The following is a 16,963-nucleotide window of genomic DNA, read 5'->3' on the forward strand; positions in this document are numbered from 1 at the left end:
GCTTCTGAAAGGTTTCGTCCTAACGAGTTAGGATATATGGTACAAATGTTATAATGAAACATTCAAACAACTCACCACGGTGGAGAATACCTTGAGGTGACTCACCTCGTTACCCAGGCATTTAATGAGTGAATCACAACGTACCTGACATTCAATTATTCCAGTCTACTATACATTATGTGCATCCTATATTTTTATCTTGTGTTTGTCTTGTATAGCTTTAAATGTGTTCCTTTTATTTTTTTGTAACTGTTAACCTCAAATGTACGAAGCACTTTGAGTCCCATTGGGAGAAAATAGTTTTATATAAATAAAGTTATTATTATTATCAAATACAAGTGTAGCCCCTTTTCCCCCATGTCTAGGGAAACTGTCTGTGACGCGTTATCTGGGTGGCTTACAGGAGGCCTGATCCTCCGCCGCTGGGAGCCTGGGGTGATCGTGTTCGTGGGTACACAGCACCTCCACCTGGGAGAGATCCTAACACAGTAGGATTACCTCTCTCAAGAACCCAAAATATATATTTTTTCCAGAATCCCTTGCTGCAGTGGAAGTGCTGTGTGCTGGGTGATAATGGTGAAAGGCGGGGTTGCAGACCTGCCTAAGACCTGCAGATGAGCAATCAGTTGTATTTACATTTGAATATTTGCTTTGCTGTGGAGGGTTTTTGTCACTTTTTTTACTCACCATAACTTAACTCAGTATGGTAAACCCCATCCTTTAGCTTCTCTGCATACCCAGTTAACCAACCCCGCACTGATGAGACCCATTAAGGTCTCAAAATCGCTTCTCGGCCTTTTGGCTAAGATCAAGTGTAGGGTCTGTTCTGTGAAGGACAGACCTAAAAGGGTGCACTTGGTCCTCTGGTCATGGCCGGGAAGTGTGGATATGTAGCCCGGGCTATTTTATCACGGCACCCCAGGAGTGGTTAACCTGGTGGAGCCATGTGTTGCCACACACACTTGACTTTTGCACGGATAATTTGCACACCCCTACATTTTTCTGCACTGGCACCCCTTATTGCCTTCCGCTGAGGGGTAGCCATTATTTTTTTACCCGCCGGGCTTCCGGGTCTGGCGTGCACTTGTGCACATTTTTTGTTGTTTCGTCTGCGCACTGGAGCACTTGCACCATGGATTGTGTTTTGTTATTTTTGGGTTATCAGTCACCTAATTTTCTTCGGAGAATGCAAGACTGTGTGCTGGTCGGTGGTCGCCATTCCCTCGGGAGAAGACTGCGGTGGGCGAGTAGGCGTAAGCTGAAAGCCCTAAAGACCTGGAACCTCCTGCTGCGCCTACTGCACGGGGAGGGGTTAGGATGGACGTCGGATTCTTCGGATGACGACGTCGGTGTAACATCGGGACTTTTCCTGGCCCTCGTGGCTGAAGAGGACTGACTATGTCATGGACTTGCAGCTCTCCGGAGCCTATAGTCACAAGTGGAGCGCACCTGGTCTCACTTGACCATGAGCACGGTTTTTAGAGGTGAAATCACTTTTTCACCACTCGGGCTACAAAAAAAAAAAAAAAGCTGTCTGTGGGTGGGTTTTCTGGGTATGCACCTTAACCCTGGCTGTGCTCAAAGCTGTGACCATGCAGCAAGCTTAAGCCTATAGGGAACCATGTTAAAAATGGTTTTTGAAGCAAAAAGTGGCACTGCGTGCTCATTTGCATGTCATTTCCCAGAATCACTTGCTGCAGTGGAAGTGCTGTGTGCTGGGTGATAATGGTGAAAGGCGGGGTTGCAGACCTGCCTAAGACATGCAGATGAGCATACAGTTGTATTTACATTTGTATATATATATATATATATATATATATATATATTTATATATATATATATATATATATATATATATATATATATATATATATATATATATATATATATATATATATATATACAGCTAAACCCCGTTATAACGCGGTCCTCGGGGTCCACCCCGAGACCACCGCGTTACTAACGGGGTCGCGCTAATTAAAAAAAAAAAATGGCCGCCGCATCAGTGTTTTTACCCGCGGTCCCGGCTTCCCCCTGCCACCGCGTGACAGGAGATGGGAGGGGGGATTCCCCTCCGGTTCCGGCTCCCCCTGCCACCGCGTGACAGGAGATGGGAGGGGGGATTCCCCTCCGGTCCGGCTCCCCCTGCCACCGCGTGACAGGAGATGGGAGGGGGGATTCCCCTCCGGTCCGGCTCCCCCTGCCACCGCGTGACAGGAGATGGGAGGGGGGATTCCCCTCTGGTTCCGGCTCCCCCTGCCACCGCGTGACAGGAGATGGGAGGGGGGATTCCCCTCCGGTCCGGCTCCCCCTGCCACCGCGTGACAGGAGATGGGAGGGGGGATTCCCCTCTGGTTCCGGCTCCCCCTGCCACCGCGTGACCGGAGATGGGAGGGGGGATTCCCCTCCGGTCCGGCTCCCCCTGCCACCGCGTGACAGGAGATGGGAGGGGGGATTCCCCTCTGGTTCCGGCTCCCCCTGCCACCGCGTGACCGGAGATGGGAGGGGGGATTCCCCTCCGGTCCGGCTCCCCCTGCCACCGCGTGACAGGAGATGGGAGGGGGGATTCCCCTCTGGTTCCGGCTCCCCCTGCCACCGCGTGACTGGAGATGGGAGGGGGGATTCCCCTCCGGTCCGGCTCCCCCTGCCACCGCGTGACAGGAGATGGGAGGGGGGATTCCCCTCCGGTCCGGCTCCCCCTGCCACCGCGTGACAGGAGATGGGAGGGGGGATTCCCCTCCGGTCCGGCTCCCCCCGCCGCAGCACAGGGCCCTCGCGCCGCAATACAGGGCCCCCTGGCCCTGCCGTAGCGCAGGGTCGTCCTGCCCTCCCCCCCCATGCCCCCCCGCGCTGCACCGGGCCATCCCACCAGCCCCCGCAGCATCGGGGGCCCCCGCAGCAGCCATCATCCCCCTCCACCGCAGCACCACCCCCACCCTGCAGCCACATGCCTCAAAAATCATCCCCAAGGTAAGGTAAGGCTGATTTATGTATAAGTGTAGTGTGTGTGTGTGTGTGTGTGTGTGTGTGTGTGTGTGTGTGTCAGTGTGAGCAGTGTGTGTGCAGTGTGCAATGAGCATTGTGTCAGTGTGTGCAGTGTGAGCAATGAGCAGTGTGTCAGTGTGAGCAATGAGCAGTGTGTGTCAGTGTGAGCAGTGTGTGTGCAGTGTGAGCAATGAGCAGTGTGTCAGTGTGTGCAGTGTGAGCAATGAGCAGTGTGTGTGCAGTGTGCAGTGTGTGTCAGTGTGTGTGCAGTGTGAGCAGTGTGTCAGTGTGAGCAATGAGCAGTGTGTGTCAGTGTGAGCAGTGTGTGTGCAGTGTGAGCAATGAGCAGTGTGTCAGTGTGTGCAGTGTGAGCAATGAGCAGTGTGTGTGCAGTGTGTGTCAGTGTGAGCAGTGTGTGTGCAGTGTGTCAGTGTGTGCAGTGTGAGCAATGAGCAGTGTGTGTCAGTGTGAGCAGTGTGTGTGCAGTGTGAGCAGTGTGTGTGCAGTGTGAGCAATGAGCAGTGTGTCAGTGTGTGTGCAGTGTGAGCAGTGTGTGTGCAGTGTGAGGTGTGTGCAGTGTGAGCAATGAGCAGTGTGTGTGCAGTGTGCAGTGTGTGTCAGTGTGAGCAGTGTGTGTGCAGTGTGAGCAATGAGCAGTGTGTGTGTAGTGTGCAGTGTGTGTGCAGTGTGTGTGCAGTGTGTCAGTGTGTGCAATGAGCAGTGTGTGTGCAGTGTGCAGTGTGTGTGTAGTGTGTCAGTTTGTGCAGTGTGCAGTGTGTGTGCAGTGTGCAGTGTGAGCAATGAGCAGTGTGTGTGCAGTGAGTGTGTGCAGTGTGTGCAGTGTGTGCAGTGTGTGCAGTGTGCAAAAAAAAAAAAAAAAATTTACATTTAAAAAAAAAAAAAAAATTTTTTTTTTTTTTTTTAAACGGGAGCCATGGGAAAACCGCGTTATAACCGAATCGCGGTATAGCGAGGTGCGTTATAACGGGGTTTAGCTGTATATATATATGCAAATATAACTGTATGCTCATCTGCATGTCTTAGGCAGGTCATATATATATGCTTTTGGTGGGATTCTTTTCTCTTCATATATATATATATATATATATATATATATATATATATATATGAAGAGAAAAGAATCCCACCAAAAGCACCCTAGCAAAGATAAATAGTAATTGGATTTATTGAATGAAAAAAACACATATGGATTAAAAAAATAGATAAAACAGTCCCCACGGAACCCAAAGAAACATTAATTCTGGTTGATGCACAAAGTTAATAATATATAGTGCATTCTGACATAGATAATGAAACCAGAAAATGTGAAAAAAACCTGCTCTTAAAACCCTAGACCGGCCGGTCAAAGTAGATAAAGGTTAATGAATATAGGGACACTAAAGTAATCTACCAATATAGTACCACCCAACAACCATCAACAGAGTATATGACACAAATCAAGAACCATATAATGTCTGTGCAATAGTCATCAAACGATGATAGGTGTAAGAGTCCTGTGAAGGAAGTGGTGTGGCAGCAAAATTGCAGAGATTAGTGTCCAATGAGTCCTGAGTCAGCTCTGAGGGAGCTCTTTTCCAAGTGTCTCTGATAATACAGCCCGGGTCTGGTCCCAGACCGCAGGCCGTACGCACCGAGTGGCCTCCGTCACCAATGCACCAACCCTAACGTGGTAAGCTAAAGGGAAGCATCCCTATATCTGTGCCTTCCCTGCAGCAGCCACAAGCTATGTGTGGTCGGGGCCTACGGGGCAATTCTAGGCCTAGTCCAGGGAAGCACCACTCCCTGGACACTATCTCTCTCTTCTGCCTCCTGATTCTGACTGGCGTGGTGTCGCAAGCACGCCAAATGTAACTCCGTGAATACAACAGCCCTGTTGGCTGTGCAGCCCATGTGTTGTGCAGCCTATTGGGGCTGCTGGGAATTGTAGTCCCTCGAGGAGCCTATTTCTAAGATGACCATTGCTCGCACTGTACTACGCATGCGCGAGATGTCTAGTGCGCATGCACAATTTCTCCAAATGGCGACACCCTGCATATTAGGGCCGCGGCGGATCACCGAAGCTCCGGCGCCATCTACTACCACGCAATCTTCACTGAGGTACCCCCTGCACCGACACAGAGTCCGCCTGCCAGCACGGCGGCACCCAGCCAACTCTGCAGCAGTCACCAACCCCACGGACATGGATGTAAAGGGACTTGGTTACACAAGAAAATGATTCACAAGCTTCTTACATGTGTTGCCGCTGTTAGTGGAAAATAGTTCAGCCAAACATCACTTTCTTTTGCATTGATACACCTCCAGTCAAAATGTTTTGGACAAAAGACTTTTACACTAGAATGAAGTTGATGGGCTTAGTGAAAGTGAACATTACTCCTACTAACATCTCCCACAGAGTTACACTGACAGTCCCTGACCACGACCATAACCACAGACACGAACATAAACAGCCTTCCATTCTCGTAAAATCATGTGTTGAACTTAAAGACATTGAGATGCAGACTCAAGATAATTGTCTGTAAAAGTGAAAGGAAAAATAAAATCACATTAATGTAACCAGAATTAAGTTCCCCTTGCAATAAAGTCTCTTGTGCACATAAAAAGACGTGTTTGCCACCCCACGTAATTTTACCATGAGATGGAAAGTGACACAGTCATAGAAGTTAAAGTTATGTAGAGTAACATACAGTGAACCTTGGAGTTAAATTTGCGTGGCCTGGCAAATTGAAATGTACAGCAAAATAAACAACGCGCCATCAGTAAGGAATTCAGTCACAGCTGGAAAAATAACTCATAAGCCAACTATACCCATATGTGAGAGTGTTGGTGCTCTGAAAAAAATACTGAAGAAATATACTTTTGAATGAATGCTGCAGGAACTGTTCATAATCTTAAACCTAATACGGACGTTGCACAAATATGATTCAGGAATCCATTTTAAATTTGTAAATTCCAGGTCCAATTTTGTTCAAAATGCTTGTGCCAATTTGCAAGCCAGCAATTTTAGGAGCGTCGGATACTGTTGAACACTCTTCTCCATATTCTAAACTCTCTTGGTATCCGCAACAAAGCTCTCTCCTGGTTCTCATCATACGTCTCCCATCGCACATTCTCTATCTCCGTTGCTAACATGTCTTCTATTGATCTGTCTGTTGGTGTATATCAGGGCTCTGTTCTGGGACCTCTCTACACAATGTCATCATATGCATTTCTAGGCAGATGATAAGCAGATATATCTATCCACCCAACCCTCACTCCTGCAATCCAGTCGCGTCTTGGATTACCTCCTGGTTATATCCATGTGGATGGTGCTCCGCTGCCTTAAACTTTATATTTCTAAAACTGAGCTCCTAATATTTCCCCTAAATCTGGCCTAATATCCCCTTTCTCCATCACAGCAAACGCTACTACCATATATCCTGTTGCCAAAGCACGTTGCCTAGGAGTAACATTTCACTCTTCCCTTTCTGTCTCGATTCACATTCACGACATGGCTAAAATGTGTTGCTTCTTCCTCCATAATATTGTAAAAATCCGTCCTTTCCACTGTCAATCTACTGCTGAAACAGTAATGTATGCCCTTATCCTCTCCCGTCTGGTTTATTGTAATAGGCGGCTAATAGGCCTCCCTGCCTTACATCTTTCTCCTTTGCAATTTATCCAAAATTCTGCTGCTAGAATAATTTCACCTTAGCCCACAACAGTCTCTGCTCATCTCCTTAAATCCCTCTACTGGCTTCACTTTACATTTTGGATCACCTTACCTTTAAGGCTCTCCACTCATCTGCTCCTTCCTACATATCCGTGTTGATCTCTCATTATATGCCTGTTCTTCTCCTGCTCTCTACTCATAACTGTCTCCTCTCCACACCTTTCACCTCTACTTTTCTCTGTCGCCTTAAACCCTTTTCCCTCACTGCCCCTTACTTGTGAAATCCTTCACGCTCAGTATACGCCATGTCCCCCTCTCTCCCCACCTTTAAGGCAAACCTTAAAACTCACCTCTTAAATGGAACATTTCAATAACCGGGTTTCATGGATACTCTCCCAAACCCACAGTCGTTCCTCCCAAGCATTGTGACCAAGTACTGCCATCTACTGCACTTACTCTTTCATCTACTGTCCCTGTAAGTCTCCAAACACACCACTTAGATTGTAAGCTCCCTGGGGCAGGAATTTCCTTTCCTATTGTCTGACTTTGTTGTACTTATTGTATTATAATTCCCTGTACTATTTTTGTATCTCTTTTGTAAAGCGCTGAATACACTTAGGGTGCTATATAAATAAAGATATACAGTTACATACATACATATAAAACAAAAAAAACAGAAGTGCATGCCCCATAGTGTATTACCGTTTTAATACATATACTGGGTTGAAGATACCTTAAAAATGTACACTCAAAAAGAAACATGATAAAATCGCATTGTTGAAAAATCTGATAACAGGTAGGGATCTCTGCTCTGCTGTGACTGCGGGACCACTGGAAGCAAGATGAATCAGCTCCCAGCTCCAACCTCTGGTTTGGACCAGTTCGCCCATCTCTACTGGTGCTGTGTTTTGCAATGCTTTCCCCCCTAGTGTTACAGTCGGGAGACATTAGTAAATAACCCCCCAGTTACTATTCACATTGTAATTCTTTTATTAAACGGCAGAAAACACAAAATCCAAGGGGAGCATGGGGAGGAAACAAAAATAAATTTAAGTGCAGCAGAAAAGCAATGTGGAAAAAAAGTCTCCAAACGACTTGGCTCTAATAGAATGACTACTTACAGGATGTAAGAGTCAAAACAACAGGGTTGACTCATACAGTCAGTGGTTGGTAGATGGTAAAGTTGTCATCTGGGTGGATCAGGTTCTCAGGAAGATATGGCCCAATGTCAAGAGAAAGAAACTGGCATAGCGCAGATCAACCAAGGTAAAAAAGTTTATAGCAATTAAAGTAATATACTCACAATCTAACAATAAAAAACGGGCATGTCACACTGCAATAGTGTAAGAGAGGATAACTGCAGCTAGCTGACTCACCATCCCGCAACGCTCCCCACTTCTCTGTCTCAGCCTCTGGTCAGCTGTAACACTGCTCCGTCTGGCGTCTGACGTCAGATCCGGGTCCATCGCTGGGTAAGGGCTGGATCTTCCGAGACTCCTCTTCTGATGGCTCCGTTCTGAATAAGACTCCCACTCTATGCATTTCGCCACGTGTTAGCGTCAGCTTCGTCCCACAAGGCCTGAATGTGGACTTTGAACTTGGTGTTTTTCTTTAATTTGGTGTTTTTCTTTAATCTGGTGTTTTTTCCATTTTTTCTGTAAATTTCATATTTTTATGATTTAGATGGGATTGCACCTTTTTATATAATTTTTGAGAGCATTTTTTACTGACTGGTGTTCAGTCTCTGTGGTCCGATCTATGTCTAAAATAGTCAAGATGTCCTTATAACTATGCCTCATTTCATAAGATTATTGGAATTTGATGTTGTATTCTAACCTAATTTCTTTGTCTTTTTAAGATTCATCTATCGCCTGCTCAATATGACTAGGACAGAGTAGGATAGCTGATGTGTTTTTTATATACTTTAATGTGTATTTTATTACGAGTTAGGATTATTATTTTCAATATGTTTTTAAAATATGCTTTGATACTATTAAACTATTTTATTATAATTGTATAATTAAATGTTTATCACTGTTTTTAAGTATATGTATTTCCCTGTGTGCGGTCACATGTATGTAATTGGCCCGTGACTTTGGGGGATGTTCTATCAATCATCCTATGGAGGAGGGGAGTTTGATAGTAGTATGGGTATAAATAAGACACCCAGGACAGGTCACTGCTACTCCTGACGAAGCCGTCTGCAAGAACGGTGAAACGCGTTGAGCGTGACCTCATAATCAAGAAGGAGAGAGTGCCTGGGTATCCGTAGCTGTTTTCCTACCGGCGGCGCAACCGGAAGTGACGTAACGGCCCCAAGACCGGAAGTGACGAGACGGCTCCAGGCTGAAGTGTACCGTGGCGGTTTGCTGACACAGAGACGCTGTGATGTGGTCTTGAGATCACCACCGTCAATGCTGTTTTCCCATTGGGATTCTGTAAGCCTCCACTTTTATCATTTTTGGATAAACTGTATTTTATTGGACACTGCACGTGTGCTTCTCTTTTCTAAAGATTATCTCCTCCGATTTGTTCCTGCTGCTATATCCCATTAGGCATTGGCCTTAGTATGTGGTGCCCGGCTGGGAGCTCCTTATAACATATTTTGCTACAGGTTGCACTATGTTTGTCTTTTTTTCTTCTTAAAGGTATCAATGCTCCCCTGGTTTTTCCTTCCTATGTTTCGTGTGGACCTTGAAACAGTCCGTCCAAGGGTTTGAGTGTCTTTATTTTTATTTTGTATTTTTTGTTTATCTTCACATTTATATACATAGTTTTTCCATTAAGTGTTTATATATATTATTCACTGTGTTTAGGTATTGAGCGCCATCTTGTGTGTTCCATATATCCTCATATCACATAACAGCAATAAGGAGTGCAGAAGGGAACAACCTCATATCACATAGCAGCAACATGCAGTGCAGCAGGCCCCAGGGAAAGAAACTCCCTCCCTTTTATTACTGGTTAATTAGGACACAACCAAATGAAGTAAACCACACAGGGGAGTTGTCTCCCCAAAACTTACACAATTTGCAAACATACTGCTGCGGCCAAGTTTATTCGAGCATTTGCCCGTTCTTGGCCGCAGCAGTATCCTGGCGCGCGCCGCAGGGTGACGGGCGCGCGCCGAAGCAGCGGAAGAGCGCCCTCCCTCGGGGAGCCCTGGACGCGTGTGCAGGGGGCGCTGGCACTCGATGATGCGTGACCGCGCATCGGTGATGCGCGGCACGCCGAGGGAGTGCGGCTCGCAAGCCGGGACATTTCCCGGCTTGCGGAATGAGCCGCACTCGGATAAACTGTGTCGGCAGTGTAATACACTTCACACAACATACAATTTTCTATAGCAAGCCCCAAAACAGTACCTTTTACAAACATCCCATGCATGTCTTTACTCTGCAAAATAAATGACATTCAGTATCACTTACTTTAATTCCCCCCCCCTCCATACCATGGTATAATCCACCCTGAATGGTATGCAGGAAGGAAACGCCCTTTTCCTTTTTAACAGAGACTGCCCATGGCTGTGTAACATCAAACTGTGTTTAACTCCAACCAGACCTGTATTGTACTGACTGACCTCAGGACACCACATTAAAGGTTAGTAAAGTTTCAGATAAAGGAAACAAAAAAAAGATCGCTGGGCCCAGCAAAAAAAGACAGAAACAGAATGAAAGAAAGATAAAGTGGTGCACTTGATGCCAGAATGCAAACATGCATTTAACTTCTACAAAGTACAAGCAGCCCTGTCACACAGGTAATGAAGGCTTTCTGAATACCGTGATAGCAACGCTCATAAAAACGGTGATTTAAATGGCCCATGATTTTTTTAATGAACCTTTAGTGCATAGGCCCCATAGTGGTTTCAAAATCTCAGATACAACAGCATTTACAAACTGGTATCATGTGGGTTTTTAAGTTAATGCATAACGTCATTGTAAGAGGACATGTGCATAGGTATGCAATGGAGACTGTTTTAAGGTGAAATTAAAATAAGGCTTTATTGCACCCGTCGCTTTAAACACAACAAACGTGAAAATCAGCAAACAAAAATCTGCTCCACTTTGGAGTATATATACACTTATAGTCCAGCTCTCTTTAACTGTGTGGTTAGCCCAGCGATTCACCAGCCCAAATCATAGAGACATTATATATATATAGACATAGATAACAGTCATATAAGAAAAGTCTTATCTGTCTCTGTAGTTGTAGGGGAAGTCTCCTCTGTTCTCCTGGTGTCCACACCCTTGTGCGATAAGGCAATGTCAGGATCCAGGTTTAGAAGTATTGTCCCCTGTTTCTTGCTGGCAGCGTGCAGTCTCTTTTGGCAGGCTCAAGACATCTGTGTGTGTGTGCAGTGTTTCCTTGGTCAGCCCCACGTGTGGGACTAAGGAAATCCCTGGTCTTTCTGCTTCCTGGGTCAGCTCAACTCGGTGTGAGCTCAGGAAGAATCTCCCTTCCTGTCTCAGAGGCAGGCTTTTTCTGATACCTGTAATCAGCCAGGTGGTGTTGGTTAATTGTCTACCAGCAGTTAACCAGCACACTGCTGGATTAGAGGCACATTTTTAAACAGGGATAAGTCCCCTGTTACAGTCATAAAGAAAAGAGAATAGTGTGACTATCTTGGTAATATTTCATTGGCGATTACTATTAAGGATATCTTTAATGTTACATTGAAGCTATTTGAAAGATGAATTATATAAATAAGGTACTTTAAGCACGGCTGTTATTACACAGAAAAGTGTCTGCCAAAAGCAAATTGAACCCTGACAAGAATTTATACGAATAACGCAAACAATTTAGATTCCTAGTTAATTATCAACGTTAATGTAACCTTATATCTAAAAAGACAGCAAAGGGTTCAATTTACTAATAAAGCCTTACCATAGCTGTAGCATTTCTCACCATGTTCTAATTTCCTCTTATTCTGTAGTTATAAATTATTTTATCAATAGGTTTATATATAAATATACTGTATACAGTGTATATATATACTGTATATATTTATATATATATGATGATCATTGCAGTCATAGTATCTAGTTTTTGCACATTGGTAATAATAATAATAACAACTTTATTTATATAGCACTTTTCTCCCAATGAGACTCAAAGCACTTCACAGTTACAAAAAAAGGAAAAAGAAGAAAACATGTAAGGTTGTAAAAAAGACCAAACACAATGAAAGATTCAATACAAGATGGGACGGTACTGTAGCTATTAAATGCCGGACAGGTTGTGGTTCATTAATTAAATGCCAAGGTAAACAGATAAGTCTTGAGACTGTTTTTATAGATTTCCAGAGTGGGAGCCTCTCGAACTCTACGAGGCAAACTGTTCCAAAGAGTGGGAGCAGCGTAGTTAAAAGCTCAAGTCCCAAAGGAAGTCAAGGAGATTCTGGAAACAGTTAGGAGTCCTTCATCTGCAGATCGAAATGAGCAAATGGGAGTGTAGGGAACTAGAAACTCTTTCAAATAGCTGGGACCCTGGTCATGTAGTGCTTTGAATGTCAACAGGGCAATATTTAAAAAAATTCAGCAGTTTACATGTAGCCAGTGGAGAGATGGAGAATGGGTGTCATGTGGCAAGAATGGGTCTCGTTAGTTAACAACTTTGCCGCAGAATTCTGCACCAGCTGCAGGCGGCGCAGCTTTTTTCCGGAAGTGCATTTCAGTAGTCCAGGCGGGAAGACACAAATGTATGGACAAGGGTAATATTATACCCTTGGGGGATCAAGTGCTTAATCCTGGCTATGTTCTTTAGGTGGAAGAATGAATATTTGATCACGGCTGACACCTGATGTATAAGAGTCAACTCAGTCAAGGACAATACCAAAATTCCGCGCACGGACAGAGTTTAGCAGCTGGGAGCCCCGAAGTTTAAGGCCAGACCTAGCTGCACTCTTGTTGTCTTCCGACATTGAGTTTCCACCACGAGCACTTCTCTCATCAGGATTCAACTTTAACCAACTGGAACTCATCCACTCTAGGAGCTCCGATAAACATCTATTAAAGATTCATAATGAGTGATTCGTGCCCGGTGCAAAGGACACATGTGAGTGTGAGACATGTGAGACACACAGAGTGTCATCTGCATAACCATCTGATTATGGCAATGCCGTCTGGCCCGATCCCTGGACCGGAATGTGAAAAAGATGGATCACCTTCATGTCAGCCCCTCTGCGCACCATCTTGCTAGTAAACCCCTTGGGGTACCCTTTTTTTGTTCTTGCAATCCCCAAGTCAATGTTACTTCCCCAGAGCATAAAGATGAACTTTCCTTGCCTCCTGTGTCAGATTCAAGTTCCCTTTTTCTGACTCACTTGCAGTACCAGCTTTAACCTTGGCTAGTTATAAACCTCTAGATTTAAAGGCGTACTTAGCACATTACACTCCCCTTGAGGCCCATTTTGCTGAGTCTAAGACCACTTCTCTTACTGTTGGGGTTTCTTTCTTTCACCCTCCTGCCCTGTCTAAGGTTCCTACTGCTGGGTTCCCTCAGACCCCAGCCTTTGACCTCGACCATCGCTTCTATGCCGCCTGCCTTGACCCCAGCCTGGATAAAGTTTACCCTACCTTCTCCAACCCCGACACGGCTACCCACGATGATGGAATCCGCAATCCGGAACGGCTCCATGGTCTCAGTTTGGTGCTTATCCATCCCCACCTCAGCCTCACGGTCCGGTCCAGGTTTGTGGCGAGCACGTCTGGTACAGGGAGATAGGATAGAACCCTGTGGCACTCCACATGACAGGAGCATGGGTGCAAAGGAGTACACTCCTGAAGATACTCTCTGTGACCTGCTAGTGAGAGAGGATAAAACCAGCTGAGAACTGTGCCATCCAGTCCACAGAAATCCTTCATGTGCTCCATTAAGATCCCATGGTTCACAGTATCAAAATGTTGCAGGAGTACTAAGATCAAACAGTCACCTCTGTCTCTCGCCATCATTTAGTACGTGAACCAGAGCTTTCAGTACTGTGCCGTCTTCTGAATCCTGACTGGAATGGGTCATACATTTAATTGCTTAATAAACGGCTTTCCAGGTGGGTTGCCACCACTTTCTCTATAACCTTCCCTAGGAAAGGAAGGTTTGATACAGGATTGTAATTCACCATGCAATCCGGGTGTAATGAAGGCTTTTTTTTAGAAGAGGTGTGATGACAACTTCCTTTAGCAGTTCTGGAAAGATCTCCATCTGCAAAGAGCACGGGACTAATTTGGCAAACACTGTGCTGATTACATCAGCCGAAGAGAAGGCATGTTGAGACTGGGTCCAAATCACAGGTAGTGGGACGCAAGCCATGGATTGTTTGAATAAGGTCTCCTACATCCAGATGTTCAATGCTAGTCCATAAAGGCAGATCACCTGCATTTTCATACCTGGAACATTGACACTTATTATTTAGCACAGTAGGGACCCCAGCCTGGATGGAGGCATGGGCGCCCGCAGAAATTTTTTCAGGGGGGGGCATAATTTTAACGGCCAGTGCCCGGCGTAAAAGTGGTGGTGAGTGCACCGTGGCGAGCGAGCCCGACCAGCATAAGGGGGGTTCCCCCCCCCCCCCCCGAGAAAATTTTGAAAAAAAGTGTGCAAATGGTGCATTTTCAAGCAAATTTCAGAAAGCAGGTTAATAAAGCAACTGTGAAAGTGTAGTTATGACATCAAAAAAGAGCTGCTACTCAGGGTTGCCGGATCTGGTGGGTGCCTGTAGAACTTGCCATGTCACTCTGGCGCTTAAGTGCAGAAAGTCTTCTGCGTTAGGGGGAATTCCGCTTTCTCCTGTGTGAAGCTTGAGAGTCAGATCTGGAAGAAAGCAGTATAGGTTATTTTGGTGTAGGTACAGTATAGGTACATGTATAGGTACAGTTAAGATATATAGGGTAAATAAGATATCCAGATCCAGAGTGTGAGACAGAGAGAGCGAGATAGGATGACAGAGAGAGTGAGGCAGGGTGACAGAGAGAGCGAGGCAGCATGACAGAGAGAGGGAGGCAGGGTGACAGAGAGAGCGAGGCAGGATGACAGAGAGAGGGAGGCAGGGTGACAGAGAGAGCGAGGCAGGGTGACAGAGAGAGCGAGGCAGGATGACAGAGAGAGCGAGGCAGGATGACAGAGAGAGCGAGGCAGGGTGACAGAGAGAGCGAGGCAGGGTGACAGAGAGAGCGAGGCAGGGTGACAGAGAGAGCGAGGCAGGGTGACAGAGAGAGCGAGGCAGGGTGACAGAGAGAGCGAGGCAGGGTGACAGAGAGAGCGAGGCAGGGTGACAGAGAGAGCGAGGCAGGGTGACAGAGAGAGCGAGGCAGGGTGACAGAGAGAGCGAGGCAGGGTGACAGAGAGAGCGAGGCAGGGTGACAGAGAGAGCGAGGCAGGGTGACAGAGAGAGCGAGGCAGGGTGACAGAGAGAGCGAGGCAGGGTGACAGAGAGAGCGAGGCAGGGTGACAGAGAGAGCGAGGCAGGGTGAAAGAGAGCGCGAGGCAGGGTGACAGAGAGCACGAGGCAGGGTGACAGAGAGAGGGAGAGAGGGAGACAGGGGGAGACATAGGGGGAGGTCCAGGGGAGGCTGTGGGGGGCCAGAGGAGGTCCAGGAGAGGTTGTCGGTGGACCAGGGGAGGTCTTGGGGAGACCAGGGGAGGCCGTGGGGGGACCAGGGGAGGTCTTGGGGGGACCAGGGGAGGCCGTGGGGGGACCTCTGGAGGCCATGGTGGGACCAGGGAAGGTCTTGGGGTGACCAGGGGAGGCTTTGGGGGGACCAGGGGAGGCCATGGGGGGACCAGGGGAGGCCGTGGGGGGACCAGGGGAGGCCATGGGGGGACCAGGGGAGGCCACGGGGGAACCAGGGGAGGTCTTGGGGGGACCAGGGGAGGCCGTGGGGGGACCAGCGGAGGTCGTGGGGGGACCAGGGGAGGCCGTGGGGGGACCAGGCGAGGCCGTGGGGGGACCAGGGGAGGCCGTGGGGGGACCTCTAGAGGCCATGGGGGGACCTCTGGAGGCCGTGGGGGGACCTCTGGAGGCCGTGGGGGGACCTCTGGAGGCCATGGTGGGACCAGGGGAGGTCTTGGGGGGACCAGGGGAGGCCGTGGGGGGACCAGGGGAGGCTGTGGGGGGACCAGGGGAGGCCGTGGGGGGACCAGGGGAGGCCGTGGGGGGACCAGGGGAGGCCGTGGGGGGACCAGGGGAGGCCGTGGGGGACCAGGGGAGACCAGTGAGGGGGCCAAAGGGACATGGGACATTGCTTACCTGCTCTAGAAGAAATGGCGGCTTCACAGCTCAGAGCCTGGCTGCGAGCCAAAAAAAAAAATCCTGGCAAAGCGCCAGCCAATCAGGTTGGGGGGGGGGGAGTCCGGCAGGGGAATTGTTTTTGAGACTTCATTGGGCACAGCCAGGACTGTGAGTGATCCAGGGGGGGGGCGAGCGCCCCCCTGCGGACGCCCATGGATGGAGGTTACTTTATCAGAGAAAAAGAGAGCAAAGCCATCCCATCGGGACTGTGAAAAGGCTTCACCAGACTGTAGACATAATGGTTTGCAGAGCTTCTCCACAATGTGGAAAAGCTGGGCTGGTCTATTGTCCACTGCCATGATCTCACATGACAGGAACTCTGATTTCTTACCAGTAATTGTGGGCTGGTATTTCGTGATGTGCTCAATCAGATGTAGTTTTTTCTCAACCCTGGTAGACTTCCGCCAGTGCAGTTCAAGCCTGCGACACTTCTTCAATTCCCTAATAGAACTTTCAAACCAAGGGGTAGTGTCGTGTAAGGTGAGGGGTCGTATGCGAACAGGAACGATAGTATCCATTGACAAGAGCACCTGGGATCCATGCAGGCACTTAATATGTTGGAGAAATCCACGTTTGCCATCAGGCCCTGTGGGGTCACATCCCCCAATGGTCGATACCTGGTCACCTCCACAGGAGAGGGCCTATTTGTGGGATGGGCTGTGATTGAGAACAAAATTGAGTGGTTGTCTGACCAGACAACTGGATCTAGTGTTAGGTCGGATATTTCTAACCCGGTCTGGAAAACAAAATCAAGTGTGTGTCCACTTCTGTGGGTAGCAGAGAAAACAAGTTGTGGGAAGCCCAGAGCATTTCTTGTGTGCGGGACATCTTGACTAAAGCAGTTGAAGTAGTATTACAGATTATATACAATCCAATGTAAACATTAAAATCACCATCAATATATAGGGCATAAATATCTCTTAAAAATCTACATTGAGAGAAAATATATTTTGGAGAGCAAAAGTAACCCTCATTGCTAGCAAACAAGAGACTTCATTCTTCATATCACATTCTAATGTCCTGCAAGT

At 47.3% G+C, this 16,963-nt stretch overlaps 1 pseudogene; it reads left to right on the forward strand.

Moving 5' to 3' along the window:
- The first annotated feature begins 782 nt into the window (after positions 1-782).
- LOC142494026 (U2 spliceosomal RNA) lies at positions 783-995 on the forward strand (annotated as a pseudogene).
- Positions 996-16,963: the final 15,968 nt, after the last annotated feature.

This window comes from Ascaphus truei, chromosome 4, assembly GCF_040206685.1.
Source record: "Ascaphus truei isolate aAscTru1 chromosome 4, aAscTru1.hap1, whole genome shotgun sequence".
NCBI lineage: Eukaryota > Metazoa > Chordata > Amphibia > Anura > Ascaphidae > Ascaphus > Ascaphus truei.